Source organism: Sus scrofa, chromosome 11, assembly GCF_054392235.1.
Source record: "Sus scrofa isolate SSC_HxYL_T2T_F1_AM1 chromosome 11, Sscrofa_HxYL_maternal_Yorkshire_Landrace_v2.0, whole genome shotgun sequence".
Classification (NCBI taxonomy): domain Eukaryota; kingdom Metazoa; phylum Chordata; class Mammalia; order Artiodactyla; family Suidae; genus Sus; species Sus scrofa.
This window is the reverse complement of record NC_139393.1, coordinates 7,019,564-7,041,269: the sequence shown is the minus strand read 5'-3', so window position 1 is coordinate 7,041,269 and position 21,706 is coordinate 7,019,564. Positions and strand designations below refer to the sequence as shown.

General features: G+C 47.1%; 1 protein-coding gene across 12 annotated transcripts in view; it reads right to left on the bottom strand.

The window, feature by feature from the left end:
* Positions 1-21,706, bottom strand: part of MTUS2 (microtubule associated scaffold protein 2) — a 493,299-nt gene that overhangs the window by 130,826 nt on the left and 340,767 nt on the right. The window lies entirely within an intron of this gene.

Below are 21,706 nucleotides of genomic sequence, written 5' to 3'. Positions count from 1 at the left end.
GGTAAAACAGCGCTCCTGCCACCTGCCACTCTCCCCGTCACCTGCCTCGTTTTTTCTGCACAGCACTTACTACCCACGACATATAATCCGCTCACCTGTCTACTGTCTACCTTCCCCACTAGAACATAAACTTCAAGCCAAGAGCCACACCCTTCCCCGGACACCAGGGCCGTTCAGCTGATGCCCCACCATCCGCCCCCTCCCCCCAGGCTCCTCTCAAGATAGGTCATGTCCAGGCACGAGGGGGCTACAGAAGGCTGACCCCGAGGGGTCCCGGAAGCCCACCCCCTACTCTACTCCTCCGAAGACACATCCACCCTGCAGAGCATCCAAGCTACGGCTAATCTCACTCTTCTCTCCCTCCCAATGCTCAGAGTTCAGGCATCAACTAACACAGAGAGGCGCCCAGAATCCCGGGAGCTGGGAAGGGAAACGCTACAGGCCAAGGTCTGCAGTCCGCACAACACCTTAAAGGGAAACTAAATATACATATTTATGCAAAGTTTCAATATTTCCCATCCAGCCTTTGTGGGGTGCTACTTGGCAGCTTCTATCAAACACCGACATCACACGTTGATGGACTTGACCCGGCAATTCCGCTGCTACAGACCTCTCTTCTGAAGAGTTCTACAAGTGTGAAGAGATGTATGCAAAGACACGGGTTAAATAAACTGGAGTATATCATACGACGGAGTACTGTGCCACCAAGAAAAAGAATGATGTTGCTCTATCTAGAATATGCGGCATGAAAAGAAGCCGGTGAGAAGTGAGTTCAGCGTTGAAAAGTATGCCTGTTATTATTCCATTTTTTTACAACACAGAATGTTCCCTATATTATAGTTGTAAATATATTTTTAAAAATCTGAAAGATCTTTCACTAGCTTTTTTTTTTTTGCTTTTTTAGGGCCACACCTGTGGCATATGGAGACTCCCAGACTAGGGGTCTAATTAGAACTACAGCTGCCGGCCTACACCACAGCCACAGCCACGCTAGATCCAAGCCACGTCTGCGACCCACACCACGGCTCACGGCAACACCGGATGCTTAACCCACTGAGCCAGGGCAGGGATCCAACCCACATCCTCATGGTTCCTAGTCAGATTCGTTTCCACTGCACCATGATAGGAACTGCTACTAGCTTTGAAGTATTTCTAAATAATGGTTACTTCTGCGTAGTAGGATCAAGGGAATTTTACTGTTTGTTTTAATACTTCTGCATTACTTCGGTTTTTAAAGGATGATCACACATGTTACTTTTAAAATAAAAAAATAACCCAAAAAGCCATGAAACCCAAACCAAAATGAAAATAATTTGTCTGCTCTATGAAAGGATAAGGAAAGAAACCAGCCTAATGCAACCACTTGAACAAGAATAACTTTGATTGAAAGTTTCATGATCCCTTCCCCTGGGAACACAGCACTGCTTGGAAAAGTCCTGCCTGGCGCTGGGAGTTCTTGATGGCACAGAAAATTAGGGCAATTAGTCAAGACGGAACAGTTGTTCTCGTAGTATGCTTGCAATCTGGACTCAGATTAGATGTTTAAGTGCACCATAAGCTTCCATTTCACTCTGTAAGATCCCCCAGTGCCTAGCAATGCCAGTTTTGGCCTCGTGGTCTTCCTGCTGCCCCTCTGACCACCCTCCCTCCGTCTCGGCTGCTTCCTCCTTTCCCTGGTAAAGTGGCCCCAGGATTCTGCATGGACCTTCTTGTCCACTCTCCTGGATGAGCCTGTCTAATCAGCACGCTTACACCACTGAACTGCATGCACGGACGACGCTAAGATCGGTTCTTTCCAGTCCAGATGGGCCCAGACACATCTCCTAAGGTCCAGACCTCTCTGTTCTGAAGTCATCTTATCTGTTTCCTGTTGCCACTGGAACAAACTGCTACCATCTCAGTGGTTAAAAAAACGCACATTTATTCTTTTATGGTTGGGGGTTGGGGGGCGTCAGAAGTATGACGTCAGCCTCATGTGCTAATGTCAATGTGTCAGCAGGGCTGGTTCCTTCTGGAGGCAGCAGGGGAGAATCCACTTCCCTGCCTTTTTGAGCTTCCAGGCTTCCCTGGCTGTGGCCCTTTCTTCTACCATCAAGGCACGTCACTCTACTCTCTGCTTCCACCGCCACATCGCCTTCCCCTGGAACACCTCCTGCCCTCCTCTTATCAGGACCCTGTGATCACCCTGGGTCTCTCTGGATAATTCGCCTCAAGACCCTTAATTTAATTAATTAATTAATTAATCTTGTTTCATTATTTTAATTGAATAAATAAAATATTCAATTAAATATTCACGTGGGAGCCCCGAGACCACGACCCAGGCTGCCCCTCAGGAGCCGTGGATAAAGATGGGGCTCTCCCCTTAAAAAAGTGTGACCACAAGTGATAGCGGCTAATTCAGGATCCTCACCGAGCACATCAAAATGAAAGGAAAAATCAGATTTAAGATAATGTTAGAAGAATGCTATACTCTTTTTTTTTGTTCATAGAAAGAAATAAGCACACATCAAAAAAAAAAAAAAATCAAAGGGTATTTGTACAGGTTCTTAACCTCACACACAATAGGCCACAAATCCCCGCAAATAAATCTCAGGATAAGTAAGAAAAGATAAGATGCCAAAAGGATACAGAAATATGCACAGCAACGGACTTCAGCCCCCAGCCGTCTCAAGTCCTCACCCCATCCACCTGCGAAAGCGCAGGTAACGGGGCTGATTCTCCCCCCAGCCCGACAGACACCCAGACAACACGCAAAGCATGTTAGGTGAGGAGGAGCAAGAAGAAAAATGAAAGGGAAACGTGGCAACAATGCAAGTTATCATTATTGTGCAATGGTGCTGGAGGCGGCGAATAGGAAAAACTCTGACGTAATCAGGAAATGGGGAATCTGACGTCACTTACACGACAAAGAGAATGAGAGGACCCCTCAAGGGGCGATTTATAGGAACTGAATAGGATGACGAAAGGAGAGGTTATCAGAAAAGGGGACATTAAATAGAAGAGGAACCTGATGAGGTATAAATGAGAAGGAGTGAGAGAGACAGAGAGAAGGGAGTCCAGGACAGCTGCAGGAAAAAGAGAACTCGTTTTTAGCTGCCAATAATAATTTCTAAAAATCAACAGCCCTATCTGGTGTTGGTGGAGAATGGAGTTAATGAAGGGAACGGCCTGACTATAGAGCTATACTTGAGAAGAGGCTGGATCTAATTTCTTTAAGGTTCATCTAATAGCAGTCACCTTTTATTGTGCATGTGAGGGCAGACCTTGGAGTCGGAAATTTAAAACACACCAAAAAATACCCAACATCCCTGACTATGAGAGAAATGCAAATCAAAACTACCACGAGATGCCTCCTCACCCCAGTCAGAATGGCCATCATTAATAAATCCACAAAGAACAAATGCTGGAGGGAGTGTGGAGAAAAGGGAACCCTCCTGCACTGTTGGGGGGAATGTAAGCTGGTACAACTACTATGGAGATCAGTATGGAGGTACCTTAGAAATCTATACATAGAACTATCATATGACCCAGCAATCCCACTCTTAGGCATATATCCAGACAAAGCTCTCTTTAAAAAAGACACACTCACCTGCATGTTCATTGCAGCACTATTCACAATAGCCAAGACATGGAAACAACCCAAATCCATCAACAGATGATTGGATTAGGAAGATGTGGTATATATACACAATGGAATACTACTCAGCCATAAAAAGAATGAAATAATGCCATTTGCAGCAACATGGATGGAACCAGAGACTCTCATCCTGAGTGAAATAAGTCAGAAAGAGAAAGGCAAATACCATATGATATCACTTATATCTGGAATCTAATACATGGCACAAAATATTCTTTCCACAGAAAAGAAAATCATGGACTTGGAGAATAGACTTGTGGTTGCCAAGCGGGGGGGGAGGGAGTGGGGTGGACTGGGAATTTGGGGTTAATAGATGCAAACTATTGCCTTTGGAATGGATAAGCAGTGGGATCCTGCAGTGTAGCACTGGGAACTATGTCTAGTCACTTATGATGGAGCCTGATAACATGAGAAAATAGAATGTATACATGTATGTATAACTGGGTCACCATGCTGTACAGCAGGAAAAAAATTATATTGGGGAAATAACAACTAAAAAATAAAAATATATTAAAATAAATAATAAAAAAAGAAGAAAAAAAGGAAAACAAAGGTCTCTGTCCTCAAATAGAGACCTAAAAAATTAAACTCAAAATAGAGACCTAATTATTTGCTGGGGTAAGACCAGGGATAGTTTAATTTTGAAGACTGTTATGAAAACGTAAGGATAAAAGAATGAAGAAGTGTTTTTGTGGGGCAATATTATATGTATTTAAAAGCTTTATTGGAGTTCCCATCGTGGCACAGCAGAAACGAATCTGACTAGGAACCACGAGGTGGCAGGTTCGATCCCTGGCCTCGCTCAGTGGGCTAAGGATCTGGCGTTGCGGTGGCTCTGGCGTAGGCTGGCGGCTACAGTTCCAATTGGATCCCTAGCCTGGGAACCTCTACATGCCACAGGTGTGGCCCTAAAAAGACAAAAGAAAAAAAAATAAAACAAAAGCTTTATCATCCCCCACGTATATTCTTTTTTTTTTTTTAACTGTAGAGCATTTTTTAAAAAATTTCCTCAATACATATTTTTTTCTACTGTACAGCATGGTGACCCAGTTACACATACATGTATACATTCTTTTTTCTCCCATTCTCATGCTCCATCATAAGTGACTAGACTATTTTCATTCATTATGAAGCACCAAGTATGCATCAAGCAGTGGCTCCGTGAAAGAGAAGATGAGAGCTGTCATCGAAGTCATATTTGCACGGAGTGTACTCATCACGGGCATTTCGAAATGCCAGGCACCGTTCTGCAGCTGTTCTGCATATACAGCTTTACTGGAACCCACTCTAGTCTCTGTTGGTACTAGCACTGGTATTGTTACTTTGTAAATGAAGGACCTGAAGGTGGAAGGTTGTAAAAGGCCAAATCTTGGGAAATACCTACTTTGTATCTCTTTCAACTTTAGTCCACCTCTTCCCCCCCTCCCCCGAAGTCACTGCAACTTCTCAATTCAGGTCATGGTTACTTCTGCAGAACCGCCTACATCCTCTAGTTTCCAATGAATTCTACTCCGGCACATCCTCCGGACCTCAACCTAGAGGTCTCTGGATGCCGCTAATACCTCCGTGGCTGTAACTTTACTTCACTCTAGGTTGAATGCCGTTTACTTGTGCATAGTCACCATGAGACAATACCTCACACGAGAGTCACCCGCTCAGTCAGTATGTGTAAGTCAGGGAGTTGGCTCTTATTTCCAATGAATCGGTTCTTCCTCGGTGGGAAAGGAAATCAACCTTGAGAGCCGGTGAATTCCTGCCATTTGAAACCTCTTCTCATTTTCCCCTTTTTTCTCTAGTCCCTTTCTCTCCTGACACAATAAACAGACATGTCATGAGCAATGAGAAATCACTTTACACGCTGTTAGAAACAAAATGAGTAAAGCTGTGCATGTGATGGATTTGGGGGAGGAAAGTAATCCAGTGCTCCGGGGAACCCAGACACTGCGTGATCTATTTATTAGGTACTGAGACGACGTGAATAAGTAAATTGTGGTGGGAAAGGTACTTTGTATTTCGAAACGGCCCCATTAGATACTGGGGTTTTAGTCACTGCGGCAGCTTTAGCTAGGGAGGCCCAAATGACAGAAATGGTTTGGATGACTTGTCTCATTCCACCCACTAATTTACTTCCACGTTAATTCAAGAAGGCAATAGAACTGTACTTTTCAGAGCTAACATTTTCCGCATCTAAATACGGTCTATCTAGTCATAAATAAGAGCTCACATGCTAGTTTCCCATAATTTTACTCCAAAGGCTACATCATCCCTTTCTTATACTCTGAACCAGTCATTCCTTGAACAATCCAAATCTTACTCATTTGTTCATCATATACTTACATTTTTATTGGGTGGCTCCACTGTACCTGCTGTGGCACAAGCTGCTGGAGATTCTAAGGTGAAAGACAATATCCTTACATCCAGAAATTCACCTACCCGTGGGACATGTAGCTAAGAAGGGACAAGATAAGACAGCAGGTGCCGGCCCAGAGGTCTGGAGAGAGGTTCCTCCGGAGCTCAAAGGAGGAGCCAAAGGAAGGTTATGTTTGAGTTGAGGTGTGAACTATGCAGAATGGTGACCAAGAAGGAGAGGACACAGCATGGGTGGGATCCTGTGCAAAGGCACAGCGTGGTCAGGGGCAGCAGGGCGGGTACGAGACCCGAGGGCTTGAGTCCAGGCTTCCTGGTCTCCAGCCCCTGCCACCTCCAACGGCACCAGACCAAGGCTGTCACTCTTACCCAGTTCCTGCCAACCTCGCTGAAGTCCCCTCAAATTCCAGTTGAAGGTGAAATAAGTCCACTTTGGGTAAATGCTTATTGCAATATTATATATATATATATATATACTACACACACACACACACACACACACACACACACAGCAGCGCTGGGTGTCCCAGCCTTAACCAGACATGCTAATATATGCTAAACAACCTCCCCCTTAACCTCGGCTCTCTACTTCTGCCTCCGACTTGAAAATAATTTCTAGCCACAGCTTCTACCTTATAGTGGATACCATCTCAATTGCAAGTTAGCATTTCCCACTTTCTTTGTTCATAAATCGGAAACTGATCGAGGTTGAATGAATACAAATGATAACTAAAGAAAAAAGAGAAAGCAAAGAGGAAGTTAAACAGTCTGGGGCTCCTACTGCTCATAGTTTTAAACTAAGTTATCTGGCTAAGATGACAGACCAAGACGCAATCATCAAATAGAAATGAGAACTATGTCTAGATACTCATATTGCAACAGAACAAAGGGTGGGGGAAAAATGTATACATGTAAGGATAACTTGATCCCCTTGCTGTACAGCGGGAAAAAAATAAAAGAATTTAAAAAAAAGTAAAAAAGAAAGAAATATTTAAATAAGTTATTTTCTTTTTTTATAAAATTATGCACACTCATTGCAAAAAAGTGAAAAAATAACACTTTCCCCTCCAATTTCATTATATTCTCAGCCAGTAATAACCACTATGCACACATAGAAAGGCATTATTTCAGACCATATTATGTGTATTTCTTAGTAAACTACCAGACAGCAGCTTTAAATGTTTTTATTGAGAACTATAACTACAAAGCGAACGGTCAGGAAATTTCTAGTCCTAGCCAAGAACTGTAACATGAGGGTGGCACGGGCCTCCCAGAAGCCGGTCTTACCTTTCGCGTTCCTCTTCGAGGAACACTGACTGTCATGATGGTTTGGGTCACCACTTCTTGCTTCTCTTTATGTAGTTTTGCTACTTCGCATGCATCCTTCAACAGTATCCTTAAGTCTGTTTATACACTTTGTATCAGTGAAATGACCCTGTGTGCACTCCACTGCCTAGCAGTCTTTCCTAAACATTGCATTCATAATATTCAGCCCTATCACAGCACGTAGTGCTAGTTCCCGCTCATTGCCCGAGAGTGGTCTGCGGCATGCGTGTGTCACAGTGGGTCACTTCCTCCACGGATGGAAGTCCGAATCGCTTCCACGTCCAGTCTTTGGCAATTATAAGCAGTTTGGCTTTGCCCATACTTGTACATGTTTCCTGATGCATCTGTGGGTGCATTTCTCAGGTTCCGACAAGAATTCCTATGGTAGGTGTGAAGGAGTTTGACCAGATCCTGCTGCCTTGTTTTCCAAAGTGTCTGTGCCCCTTTCCCTGGATCCCTGGCAGGACTGCATCAGTGCCCTTCAGGTATCTCACTGTCACCAACACTTGGGAAGGTCAGATTTTAAAATGCTGCCACTGTGATGGGTGCACACTTCAGTGTGATTTGAATGGCCTTCTTCTGGTTAAGGATGAAGTTTAGCACCTTTTTTTTTTTTTTTTTTCCTGTTAGCACCTTTTTTTTCCTCTTTCTTTTGTGGAGTGCAGGTCAAGTCTTTCTGTTTAATAGCTGATTTACAGGAGATACCTTAGAAATCTATACATAGAACTTCCATATGACCCCACAATCCCACTCTTGGGCATATATCCGGACAAAACACTACTTAAAAGAGACACATGCACCCGCATGTTCATTGCAGCACTATTCACAATAGCCAGGACATGGAAACAACCCAAATGTCCATCAACAGATGATTGGAATACTACTCAGCCATAAAAAAGAATGACATCATGCCATTTGCAGCAACATAGATGGAACTAGAGAATCTCATACTGAGTGAAATGAGCCAGAAAGACAAAGACAAATACCATATGATATCACTTATAACGGGAATCTAATATCCAGCACAAATGAACATCTCCTCAAAAAGAAAATCATGGACTTGGAGAAGAGACTTGGGGCTGCCTGATGGGAGGGGGAGGGAGTGGGAGGGATCGGGAGCTTGGGCTTATCAGACACAACTTAGAATAGATTTACAAGGAGATCCTGCTGAATAGCATTGAGAACTTTGTCTAGATACTCATGTTGCAACAGAAGAAAGGGTGGGGAAAAAATGTAATGTATACATGTAAGGATAACTTGATCCCCTTGCTGTACCAGAGTGGGAAAATAAAATAAAATAAAATAAAATAGTTGATTTATAATGTTCTGTCCATTTCTGCTGTAGAGCAAAGGGACTGGCCAAGTCTTTTTTGTTCCCTTTTGTCCTTTCTTTTGCACTGACTTGTAATATAATTTTCTAGCCTTTTTTAGAGTTTATTATGTTATGCCCATCTTTTATGATAATATTCATCTATAATTTTTTTCAACATGTAAACTAATTACTAAGTCGGGAAATGACAACTTCCAGTTGAGACAGTATCCACTGTAAGATAGACATTACTGTGGCTACAAATTATTTTCAAGTTGGAGGTGGGAATAGGGAGAAGAGGTAAGGAGAAGGCTGTTTAGCATATCTTAGCATGTCTGGTTAAGGCTGGGACACCCAGCTCTACTATGTCCTTAGCTGTATGACCTCTGACAGAAGAAAACCCCTTGAGCCTTTGATTCCTCTTGCATATGATGGGGGATGGTAATTGTAGCTCCCACACAGACTGTTGTGGGAACAAAATGATAGGCTGCATTAAAAGTGCTTTGCATGCTGCTAGGCACTCATGAGATGCAAAAATGGTACTTCTTAGCAATATTAACTTCATATTTACAAATGTTTATTTAGAGGCTATGGATTATAAATGCTGTGCTGGTGTATTAAATCATTACTAAATAGGGTCGACAAGAATCACACATTCTTTTTCTAGGAAGGAAGCTAAGGCCAGAGAGCTTAAGTAACTGAGCCAAGGCCACACAGCTCTTAGTGGGTCTGACTGCAAAGCTCATTCCCTGTATCCTCTGTTATCCAAAATCTATGCGATAGAAATTATCAATTAACTGCGGCTTTTTTTTTTTTTTTTTTTGTCTTTTTGTCCTTTTAGGGCTGCACCTGCACCATATGGAGGTTCCCAGGCTTGGGGGCTAATCAGAGCTGTTGCTGCCGGCCTATGCCAGAGCCACAGCAACGCGGGATCCGAGCCGCGTCTGCAACCTACACCACAGCTCATGGCAACGCCGGATCCTTAACCCACTGAGCGAGGCCAGGGATCGAACCCGCAACCTCATGGTTCCTAGTCAGATTCATTTCCGCTGCGCCAACTGTGGCTTTTTAATCCCACTGTTTGGAACGAAAGTCATGTGGAGATAGAAATATGTCCAAAGTGCCTTTGTTTTTTTAAACCGAAAAAGATGTAGCCAGTGACTAAAAAAAGGGTCCTGTAACCTTGCTGTTGTTTTTCCCAGGTTACAGGCACAGAGCGCTGATGCCGGCAGCCTAAGCAGGTAGGTCGCTGCTGGGCGACGTCAGCCACGGCGGCTGTGGAGAGGACCACTGCTCTCACGACTGTTCTGTTCCAGGGCTATAAGAAGGGCCCTGCGCGCACGTAGAAACTTGTAGCCAGAGGCCTGGGCTTGAACCCAACCCTGAAATCTCCCAGTTTTGTTACCGTGCGAAGATGACTTGATCTCTCTAATCCACAGTTTCCTAACCTATAACACAGGCCTAAGAACAGGACCTGAGCGTCAGAAGCTCTGTAAGTGAGGAAGATGAGATGGTGGGTGTGGACAGGCATACAGGAAGCACTCAATAAGTGCTGCCTGTTGTGATTACTAAACTTCTCGTCCACGAGCCATCACATCAGTGTGGCCTGTTTACGATTCATCCCATTGTCCCAGCTTGGACGCACAGCGTGGTACTGTCACATGAGGTGGCACATTCTGAGGAGCTAGGCATTCCGCTCTCATTTGTTCCCCATCCACCTGCCAGGTAGACTGTCACCCGTCAGAGCTACTTCGAGGCGGTGGGGGTGGGGTGGGGGGACACTGGGCTTCAGGTCGGCGTCGGGTGGTCAGATGCTGGCTTCTCATGGTCAGCAGGGGGTTTAGATGCCTATCAGCTAGGCTGCTTGCGAGATTACTGGTGAGCAAAGGGTGGGGCCCCCAAGTAGTTCTCAACCCAAATATGCTGACCGATGGATTAAAGACCCATGCCAAGAACAATTCTGTAGAGTCCAGAAATGTGTCATGCTCTCCCACGTCTCAGAAAAGGGATGGCTGGCATTGGTCTCTTTCTTCTTACAGCTGCCTTTTTTTCCTAGCTCCTCTTTCCGCCCAGCTCCCAGACAGTAATTATTAGTATTCGGCATTTCATCAATGTAAGGTGGATAGGAATATACACACATCTGGAAAGAACTGGAAAGTTTTAAACACTGACAGGTAATTAAAAGTTGCACGCGCATGGTGCTAAGAGAGGGGGTACAATCACGGCTGCAATTTGCATAACAATGCACTTACAGTACCGCAGGCAGAGTTCTGAAGCACATAAATGTCAGAAATCACAACGGAAAGCCGGCTCCTCCGAGACCGTTTGCATTCATCACTGCAGGACCTGCTCGCAGAGCTCTTGGAGGGTGACAAGCAGAGTGGGCAAAATACCAGGTGTGTAGCCTCAGGATACAATACCTGCAAATTCTCTTAGGTGAGAGTGAGGTTTCTGTGCCTGCCTTGCGAGGAGCCACCACACAACGAAAGGCCTCACACTGGCCTGCAGGGGGCGGAATAGCAACGTGTGTCACAGCATTTTACACAGTCTCTCCGGGATGGTGGGCGGGTCCTATGCGCCCCAAATTATCAAAAATATTCATTGTGCTATTGTTTCAATGAAAGAATTTGAAAAGCAGAGCAGAGAAAGATGCATGTACCATGTGCCTTACTTGGAGCTTTCTGTGGCATTTCGGTTACAAGTGCTACACCGTCCTCCAGGCCACTACACTGGTAATAGAGGCGGAGGTTATTAGAGTTCTAAACTCAAATACCCAGACACACACAACATCAAACTGTCCCAGTGAGTCGCCGTGTTTGTGGAACCATGAAAGCCCAGGTGGATTCACCAGGAAAACTAATGGCCCACGAAGCAGCTGGGAAATAGCTGTAGTTTTCTTTTCCCCACGCTGTCTGTCTCTGGACCATTTCACATCTTGTGAGTTCCTCTGTGAAAGGAGGGTGTACATTTGCAAATTTTATTAAAAAATTTCTAGCTGGTAGCAGCCCTAGTCCAAGATTTTAAGGGGAGAGAGCGGTGGGAACCTCTCGTATTTACAGAGAGGGAATCCAGGTGTTCAGCTGCACAGATACTGTCACCTACCATCGCTGTCTGTCCCCACCATCGCCGTCTGTCCCCCACCATCGCTGTCTGTCTGTCTCCACCATCGCCGTCTGTCCCCCACCATCGCTGTCTGTCTGTCTCCACCATCGCCGTCTGTCCCCCACCATCGCTGTCTGTCTCCACCATCACTGTCTGTCCCATTGCCGTCTGTCCCCCACCATTGCTGTCTGGCAACCTCGACAGACCTGTTAGGTCTCTGCCTGCGTGTTTTTTGCACAGTACGTCAGCTCTGTATGACATGCATCCACTGCACACTCGCATCACTGTAAATAATCACGTGTGCAACCATGAGTCTTGTTTCTCTTCCTGTGACATCACGGCCTCCGTGGCAACAAAGGCTGCGTCTGTCTCATTCACCGGGATTTCCCAGGCATCCAGCACGGTGTTCAGCTCCGGGAGGGAGCTCAGTATCTGTGGAAGGAATGGACGCCACGCACAGCCCCCTGACTTCACTCCCTGGGGTGACGAAGCTGGACTCTGGTGTCACAGCGTCTGATTCACACGCTGGCTTCCTGGCTGTCTGGAGCCGGAAGGAACCTCCCCACTGTCAGCCAAAAAGAACAGCAAACAGGCCTTCCAGGACACCCATGAAAGCCGCCCTGTGAACAATGAAATGGCCCATCACTGGCCATATTTTTCGGTCTCTGTGACCTTGTGCAAAGGAGCGGGTCTCAAATGCATTGCCTTCGTTCTTCTCCCACAGAAGCTCTTTCTAACACTTCTACTCTCCTACAGCCTCCTCTATGCCCAACCCACTGCACGTTCCCCCGTGGGCTTCCCCATGACGGGTAAGGTGAGGCTGGGATGGGAATGGGCTCAGCCTCAGAGAGAACACGGCCCAGCAGCGGGCGACAGAGCTCAGCACAGCCTAAGTGCCTTGCACTTGCCTCATTCAGGTCCCTCTCCCGAATCAACCTGGGCTTCCACGCCATGAGTAGCCACGATCCAATCACCATCGGAAAAGTTACACGCTCTTAGAGTGGATTCTGTTAAAGGGGCAGGTGTGCCACACTCTACGGTGACAACGACCACCCAAACCATCCAGATTCAAGATTCCAGTGGCGATGTGATCCCTTTACCTGTCTGGTCCTTTCCTAAAGCAGAATATTCTATGTCGGCAAGCTCCTGCTCTACTTCTTCATTTGGATGTGCTCAGAGCGGGGAGAGGATGCTTGGCCAGGCTGCGGTGGGGGGACGGGGGAGAAGCTGCCCGGGGAAGCTGTTTCCAGAACCCTGCAGGTCAACGTGCTCGGTAAACACATGCTGATGGTGTTGACGAGCTACTGGTATTTTATTATTATGTTTTTTAATAGTTATTTCCCCAAAACAATTTTTTTTCTACTGTACAGCATGGCGACCCAGTTACATATACATGCACACATTCTATTTTTGCACATTATCCTGCTCCGTCGTAAGTGACCAGACATAGTTCCCAGTGCTACACAGCAGGATCTCATCGCTAATCCACTCCAAAGGCAATAGTTTGTATCCATTAGCCCCAAGCTCCCCACCCAACCCACTCCCTCCCCCTTGGCAACCACAAGTCTATTCTGCAAGTCCTTGATTTTCTTTTCTGTGGAAAGGTTCATTTGTGCCTTATATTAGATTCCAGATCTAAGCGATATCATACGGTATTTGTCTTTCTCTTTCTGACTTACTTCACTCACCACTGGTATTTTTAAATTACGGTGTGTCCAGAAATACCGAACCCTGTGGAATTTAACACGGAACTAATAATCTGCTTTTAAAGAAGTAAAATTCATTTTGATGATGCAAGTGGCATTTCTGTAACCCACCAAGGAACAGCCTCACTCTCTCCAGAGTCTTTTCCTTAGGGAGAGACGAACCCAAACAAAAAGACATCAGCTGTTCCTTTCCTGTATAATCATGGGACATCCTTCTATATCTTAGTCCGCAAAAAAGAATTTTCTTTTCTATAATACATCATGTCAACAGGCCAGAATCAGAAGCCATATTGACCATGAAGTCATCTATCATCAGATCAATACTGCACCTGCAATATTCAGCTACAACAGCAACCAGTTAGAAAAGTCAGTGGGTAAAGGCCAGTTAGCTGTGTCAAGTTATACGGACCAACGCGCTGGTGAGATGCTGTATTTGACCAACAACAGAAGAGTTTCCATGCAAATTTTGAGGAAAAGAATCCCTGAAAGACCAAACCCAAGTCTCTAAAATTCTTCCCTTTACCACAGCCACGGAGTCTTCAACACTTTTTAAAAAAAACATTAACACTAAACCCACAACACTTGGCTTTGTCGTCACACGGGTGTCAAAGAGACAGTGACCATTACTAACTCACAAGAAGATGATACGACAGGAATGGATCACACGCCACACCTTCAAATGTGCGTAGAACGGGGATCAGTTCCCCACCTGTGTCTGGAAACTGCGGGGGAAGGGGGCCTGGACGGAACACAGAACCAGGGCAGAATATCTGGGACACTGTGTGTGAGGGGACGAGCACCGCTCCAGAAAGAAGACTCAGTCTCCACGCTGTACTTTTCAGTGATGGTTATTCAATGGGGTGTAATTAACCGACCTCCATGTGAGTAAGAACGTGTCGCCAGCATAGCGCTGTGGTTAGGATGTGGGTTTTAAAGTCAGGCAGACCGGAGTTCCCGTTGTGGCACAGTGGTTAACGAATCCAACTAGGAACCACGAGGTTGCGGGTTCGATCCCGGCCCTTGCTCAGTGGGTTAACGATCCGGCGTTGCCGTGAGCTGTGGTGTAGGTCACAGACGTGGCTCGGATCCCGAGTTGCTGTGGCTCTGGCGTAGGCTGGCAGCTCAGCTCTGATTAGACCCCTAGCCTGGGAACCTCCATATGCCGCGGGAGCGGCCCTAAAAAGACAAAAAAAAAAAAAAAAAAAAAAAAGTCAGGCAGACCCAGGTTGATTCCTGTTCTGTGACACAGAAGCCGTATGACCCTGGCTGGGAGGGGGGATTTACTTAATTTCTCTAAACGCCACTTTCCTCCAGAATTAAATGAGGTAGAATATATCACTCTCTAAGCACACTGCACAGCACACAGAGAACGCTCAGTAAATATATCTTTAAAAAGAAGTAAAGAGAAAAGGAGAAGAGCTGAACAAAACAGTTTTGTTATCCACATGCCTGGTGTCAAACACTGAAGCATCCTTCCAGGGATTTCCATGCACCATCACACTTGGACAAACTAATATTGACTGCTTTGCCATCATAAGTTGCACGAAGACAACTCCTACTTTAGAGGGACAGCCTAAGCACTTGCTAATCATCTCCTTTCACGGGTTTTCTACACTCTCGCCTATAGCATTACATTCCACAAAGGGCACACGCCTAGGTTATACGACTTGAGCTCTAATTAAAAAAAAAAAAAAAAAAATCTGGGAGTTCCCGTGGTGGATCAGCAGTAACAAATCCAACTAGTATCCACGAGGATGCGGGTTCGATCCTGCCCCGGCCTCACTCAGGGGGTGGGGGATCCTGCATTGCCATGAGTTGTGATATAAGTTTGAGAGGCGGCTCAGATCCCACGTAGCTGCGGCTGTGGCGTATGTCGGCAGGTGCAGCTCTGGTTCTGATCCGCTCGCCTGGGAACTTCCACATGCCACAGGTATGTCCCTAAAAAAGGAATAAATAAATAAATAAACTCTCCAAACAACTCATTTGTATTGTTTTGTTAATTGATTTATGGCTATAAGAAATAGCTGCAGTCAAAAGATTTCCCTGTCATTTGTAAAGCCGTATTTCGAAGTGACAGTGTATTTCCACTTGTAGGACCCTATCGTAAGAATACCCCTGTGATAATATGAGCTGTGAAGGGGACGGTCCCTGAAGCGGCAACACTCAGGTCAAGACCTGAAGGAAAAACAGATGTTAACCAGAGGCAGGAGAGGGGAAGGGCTGACCCTGTGTGAGGAGAGATGGGCCCGTCATGCGGGGTGAGGGATGTTCCCAGCATCCTTAGAGGAAGGGCCACCACGATGTTACCTGTTTCCAGGGCAATCCCAGCTTGAAGGGACCATGGCACAGAAAACATAGCTCCCTTTTAACCAGTAAGTAAATATTAAGGATTTATGGACAAAGCCAGCAAAACAATGGTTTAGACAAAGGCAGCAAAACCTTTTCAAGAGCTTTTCCACTGAGTTTTTCCTTCTTCTCTCCTGGCTTTGGAAATGTAGAGGCCTCTTTTATTTAAAGGACCAATATTCCAGTAGCATTTATTAAATATACTCTGTTCTATGTTTTTCATTTATTTTGATTCCGAAAATAATCCTATCTAGTATGTACTCTTATCCCCCCGCTTTTCAAAACCCAGGTCAAAGGGCTGGGATGGGTGGGCTTGGACTCCTCGCAGGGAGTGGACTGGATGTCCCAGCCACGTCCCTTAGTCCACACTTGAGCACTGCCGGGAAGGGTGGCTTAGGCTCGCATTTGTAAACACTGGAAGGCTGATACCATGTGCTTCAACTACTGCTCCGTCCTTGAGCTTGGACAAGCACTGCAGCCCTCATACCCAAATCTTCTACAACTACGTGGTAGAAAAAAAGGGGTATTTCAATGTGCTACACACAAAAAACTAGAAATATGTATTTCTCAGAAAAGACTGGCAGCCCTCCCACCATTCTGCCTGCATTTATTTTAGCAAATGCAGGTCAATCTAGAAAGATCGATGCAAAATGTCCATGAGGACAAAGGACTAATTAGGCCTTTTTTGCACATGCAACTAGAGATGTTCTTGCGAGGTGAAGTGACTCAGAAAGGGTCAGATGCCAAACGCTGTCCCTTACATGTGGGATCTAAAATATGGCACAAATGAACCTACCTACAAAACAGAAGCAGACTCACGGACACAGAGAACACACGTGTGGTTGCCAAGGCGGGGGGAATGGCACAGCCTGGGAGTTTGGGCTTAGCAGATGCAGACTATTTCGTTTAGAATGAATAAACGACGAGGTCCCGCCGTATACCCCAGGGACCCGTGTCCAATCTCTTGAGAGAGAATGTGACGGAAGACAGCATGAGAAAAAGAATATATGCACATATGACTGGGTCCCTGCGCTGTACATCAGAAACGGACACAACACTGTAACTCAAGGACACTAAAAAAAAGCAGCATCTGAAACACTGAGACCAGGTGTAGACACTGCTTCTTGACGACAGATTAGGACGCACTGCTCCTATGACATTATTGGGGACGCATCAGTTGGGGATGTGAGGTCAAGAGTCCGTTAACCGGTTTGTCAAAACCTGCTCAAAATCCATGTCCAAAGTCAGGTGAGCCTCGGGTCTCCAACAGAAGAGGCGGCAGGTGTCCCCTGGACCACACCCCTCCCCACAGGGGAGACCGCAGGGCCGACTCCCCCAGTACCCACCCCTTTCCCACCTTTGCTGCCTCCTGTTTCCTGGTGCTTCTGAACATGAAGGCTCGGTTTCCCTCAGCCTGCAGCCAAGAACTTCCTTTGTCTGTGCTTCCCCCTCAAGCTCCTGCCCTGTCCTCCTTCCCTTCGCTTCCCAGTTCATCAAAGAACGATCTGTGCCCACAGCTTTCACTCCCTCAGCTGCCCGTCTCCCCTGTGCCCTGAAAGCTCTCTTCTGGGGCAGAGCCTCCTCGGCCAGCACCTTCCATTGCGTCCTGCCGGCGGGGGCGGGGGAGGCTCCTCCTCCATCCTCCGGCAAAGGCGTTCCTCTTCCAGCTGTCCACTGCACATCTGGATGTTTCCAAGCACTTCCAACTCATCTCATCCAAAAGGACATGCATCGTCTTTCCTCTAAACCTGCCCTCCTTGGGCTCTTAGTCTATTAGTCACAGGCAGGATTAGCCACCCAGCTGCCCGAGCGAGGAGCCCTCCAGCCACTCCTTACCAGGCCCTACACACATCAGGCTGCATGATAATTGGCCCATTATGGTATTTATCAATGTCCCAAGAGTTACTCCTCTCTGCTGCTCTACCACCAACCCGTGAACGCCATGGGGACGGGAACTGTCTCCCTCATCTGTCTCCAGAAAGTTCTAACCCAGAACAGAGACTCCATCACCTGACAGTGACTGGGGCAGGAAGAGCAGCCGTACAATGGGCTTTGGTCTGGAACACAAACGGGACCCACCAGCATCGCAAGCCCAGCAAGTCTACTGGCTGCCTGAGGACAGCGCCAAAGAACATCTACTTGAGTTTCCAACAAAGGAAATGATGGCTGGAAGGAAGCAGCAGGCACAGACCTAAGTCGTTCCGTGGGGGGAAAGGACACACGGGCCTCCCCTGGGGGAGGGCTGGGCGGACGTTTCCGCACACACGGTGACTTCAGTTTCGAGGGACAGGCTCCTTCTTCTCTTCTGAAAGGGCACTGTTTGCAAGTTTAAGGAAAACCTGCAGAGTGGGAGTACGGATGCTCAGCCACGGGAGGAGGAAGGAAGGACCACACAGAGATCACAGCATCGCCACGTGAATTCTAGCCCCGTCATCTCCAGGAAGCGAGAAATCCTTGGTACCCATTCTGTTTACCACCGTCCCCAGGTCACACGTGTGACACCTAATGGTCACAGACACACTGCAGACCACAAGTGGAATTCTGCCACTCACCAGCTGGGCACTTCTGTTATTGTGGAAATATACACGCCATGCCACCACGTGACCTTTGGCACGTCACTTCCTCTCTGAGTCTTGTTCTTCCACCTGTAAAAGAATACGCTCCCTGCCCACCTCCGGGGCTTCTCGTGAGGCCCACGTTAGAGTCAGTACATTCAAGAGTTTTATAAAGTCATACAAAGTGGGAGAGAATTCTTGTTATCAAGATCACATGGCTTTCAAAAATTCCCTATGGAGAAGAGGATTTGAAAAAAATCATGAAATCTTTATGGTCATACACACCGTGGCTGCCTGGCGCTCTCGCCTTCACACCCAAAATACCTTATTTCCACTTAGCTCCATCCACTAAAACAGCCGCGCTCTCTCGTTTCCACAGAACTCGTTAAACATGGACTGAAGCAGAGAGACTAGTCGAGCTAACGTCATGGGCTCTACCACCCACCTTCAACAACAAGCCGTCCCAGTGCTGCATCTTCTGTAGCAAGCGAACTCCACCATCCCAGAGAGCGTATCACTTCATCTTTGTGAGTTTCTAAAAGCTGGATCTTTTAAAAAACATAACTATAGAGTTCCCCACTGGCTAGTGGTCAAGGGTTCGGCATTGTCACAGCTGTGGCTCGGGTCACTAACGTGACACAGGTTCGATCCCTGGTCTGGGAACTTCAGCATGCCACAGGTGCAGCCTCCCTCTGCTCCCCGCCTCCCCCCCGCCAGAAGAGTGCTGCAATGAATCACTTTGTGCATTCGGTTTTTGGCAGCCTCCCTTTGGGAAAGCTTCCTGGGGGTGAGACTGCTAAGCCAAAGAAAACATGCACACGTGACTCTCTTGTTAGATATTGCCAGTTCCCTTTCATAGGAGTTGCCCTATTTTTTTTTTTTTTTCCTTTTTTGTCCACACATGCAGCATATGGAAGTTCCTGGGCCAGGGATCGAATTCGAGCAATGCTGGATCCTTAAGTCATGGCACCAGGCTGGGGATCAAACTGGGAACACTACATAGACAAGCCAGATTGTTAACCCCCTGTGCCACAGCGGGAACGCCCCAAGTTGTCCTATTTTATTTTCCCATCAGAATATGCATGAGGATGCTTCTTTCCCTGCAGCTTCATGGTAGCATACCTTTCCAAACATTTTGGATTTCTGCCCATCTGATAGGCATTATAGGAGATACTGTGTCCACTGCAGCCTCATTTTACATGAAAAATAATAAGAAAATTATCATGAGTGGCAATCTCCTCACATTGCTGAGAGCTATCTGCAATTCTTCTTCTAAGAACGGCCTGCTGAAACTCCCACCCCGTGTTCCTGCAACAGTGGTTCACAAATGTGATCTCTGGGGAACTTGTTGGAAATGTCAGTTCTCAGGCCCCACTCCTGATCCCCTGAATAAGATACTCTGGGATGAGGCCCAATCGTCTGATTTTTTTTTTTTTTTTTTGTCTTTTTAGGACTGAACATGCAGCACATGGAAGTTCCCAGGCTAGGGGTCGAATCCAAGCTGTAGCTGCGGGCCTGCATCACAGCCACAGCAACGTGGGATCCAAGCCATGTCTGTGATCTAAACTGCAGCTCGTGGCAATGCTGGATCCTTAACCTACTGAGCAAGGCCCGGGATCAAACCCACATCCTCATGGATACTAGCTGGGTTTGTAACCTGCTGAGCCACAACGGCAAGTCCTGGTAATTAATCTGAAATCCTCATATGCCTGCAGGGTATGCACTAATTGGATGATCATTGGTCTACAGAATTGATTCAACCACTGTATCTTAACTCACAATAGACTTGTCTGATTAGTTCCTACCTAAACCGAGGCCAAGCTGTTAACACACTGGAACCGAGGCACGTGCCGTGTGACATTCATTCACTGACTCCTCGATTCATCCAACCATTAACAAATAAACAGAGGTACAACAGCCACCATGCGTCAGGCACTGGGGACTCGGCGGCAGCGGGATTGCGTTGAAAATAACAGACAAGGCCACTGCCCCCAGGAGCTTTCCTTCCGCTGAGGAAGAGCAAGACTCAACAGGTCGGTTTAAGTCTTACCAACGGGGGTTACAAGGGGCTAGTCTGTTGAAGGGGCCACAGTCGGGGAAGTGCAAATTCAAGTAGCATTGACAAGGTCTTTCACGCCTATCACGTGGACAAACACGCTAAAAAGGGATCCACATCTCTTCCCAGCAGGGAGGTGGCCTGCGGCCTCCTGGAAAAGGAATCTAGTCTCGCCATGAATGCATCAAACCCGGGCGCCTCCCTGCTCCGAAGCGATCCCTTAGAAAGAAGGCCACCCATTCGAGGACATCTCCTGCAGCATCGTTTACGGTGGCAAATGCCAGTTACAAAGTGGAGGCCCACCCGTGGGGGAAGCATTGAATTGATGATGGTATAGCCACACCAGCCGCCGCTGGAAAAAGGAGCCCCACGCTGCCTTGCAGGCTGTCCAACGACATACAGAGCAAGGGAGGTAACGTGGAGAAAAACGGCTACAAGCCATCTCGCTTTTAGGACCTCATACCCGCCCGCCTGTGTGCATACGGACTCACACTGGTCCAGGAGTCTGTGAACTCAGAAGATAAATATGGAAGAATAAATACCCACACCGTGAGCCATCTACGTGGGTTCGGCCTCAGCTTCCGGGCCCTCTTCCCTGAGTGTGTCTCCTTACAGCGCAGGAGATGGAAGCTAAGCGGTTTGCTGCACGTGGTCCGACTCCCCCACTTGGACCCCCCACAGGCAAATGTGTGCATGTGAGATGCCAGAGGAGAAACCTGGGGCAGGGGCCACACCAGGTGGCCAGCTGCGGTCCCTGGGTCGGTCACCGGCCTCCTGGGCGTGGAGGGGCAGGGCTGGGGCATCCGCTTTGCTGGTCTGGACAGGCAGGCCCAGCTCAGCTCAGGAGCCAGCCTTTCTTTGGTGCTGCTGATCCCTGGGTCCTGGCGTGGGTGGCACCGGCCTGCAACCAGCAGGGGCACAGGAGCCCCTGAATCCCTGGAGAGGCAGGATCCCACTGTAGTTTCCCCAGGGATCAGGAGCCCACTGCCAGGGCACAGTCTGAAGCTGCCCCCACTGTCCTTTCAGTGACTTCATCAGCACCTGCTTCCCTGAGCCAAACAAACGACAAACTGCCTAAAACAGCTTGAGCCTTTTTCTTTTTTTGCGATGAAAACTGTGCGGTCCGATGGGCTATCGGTTGGGGGAGGGGGGAGGCGGAGTCCTGAGAATTTGAACAGAAACATACAAAAGTGCCTTGAAAGTCGTGGTATTATTATTATTGTGGCCTTTAAATGCCGTGTGAAACATTTGTCACCCCATCTAAATAACTGATGCGCCTCAGGCAGAAAAGGCACGCCACGC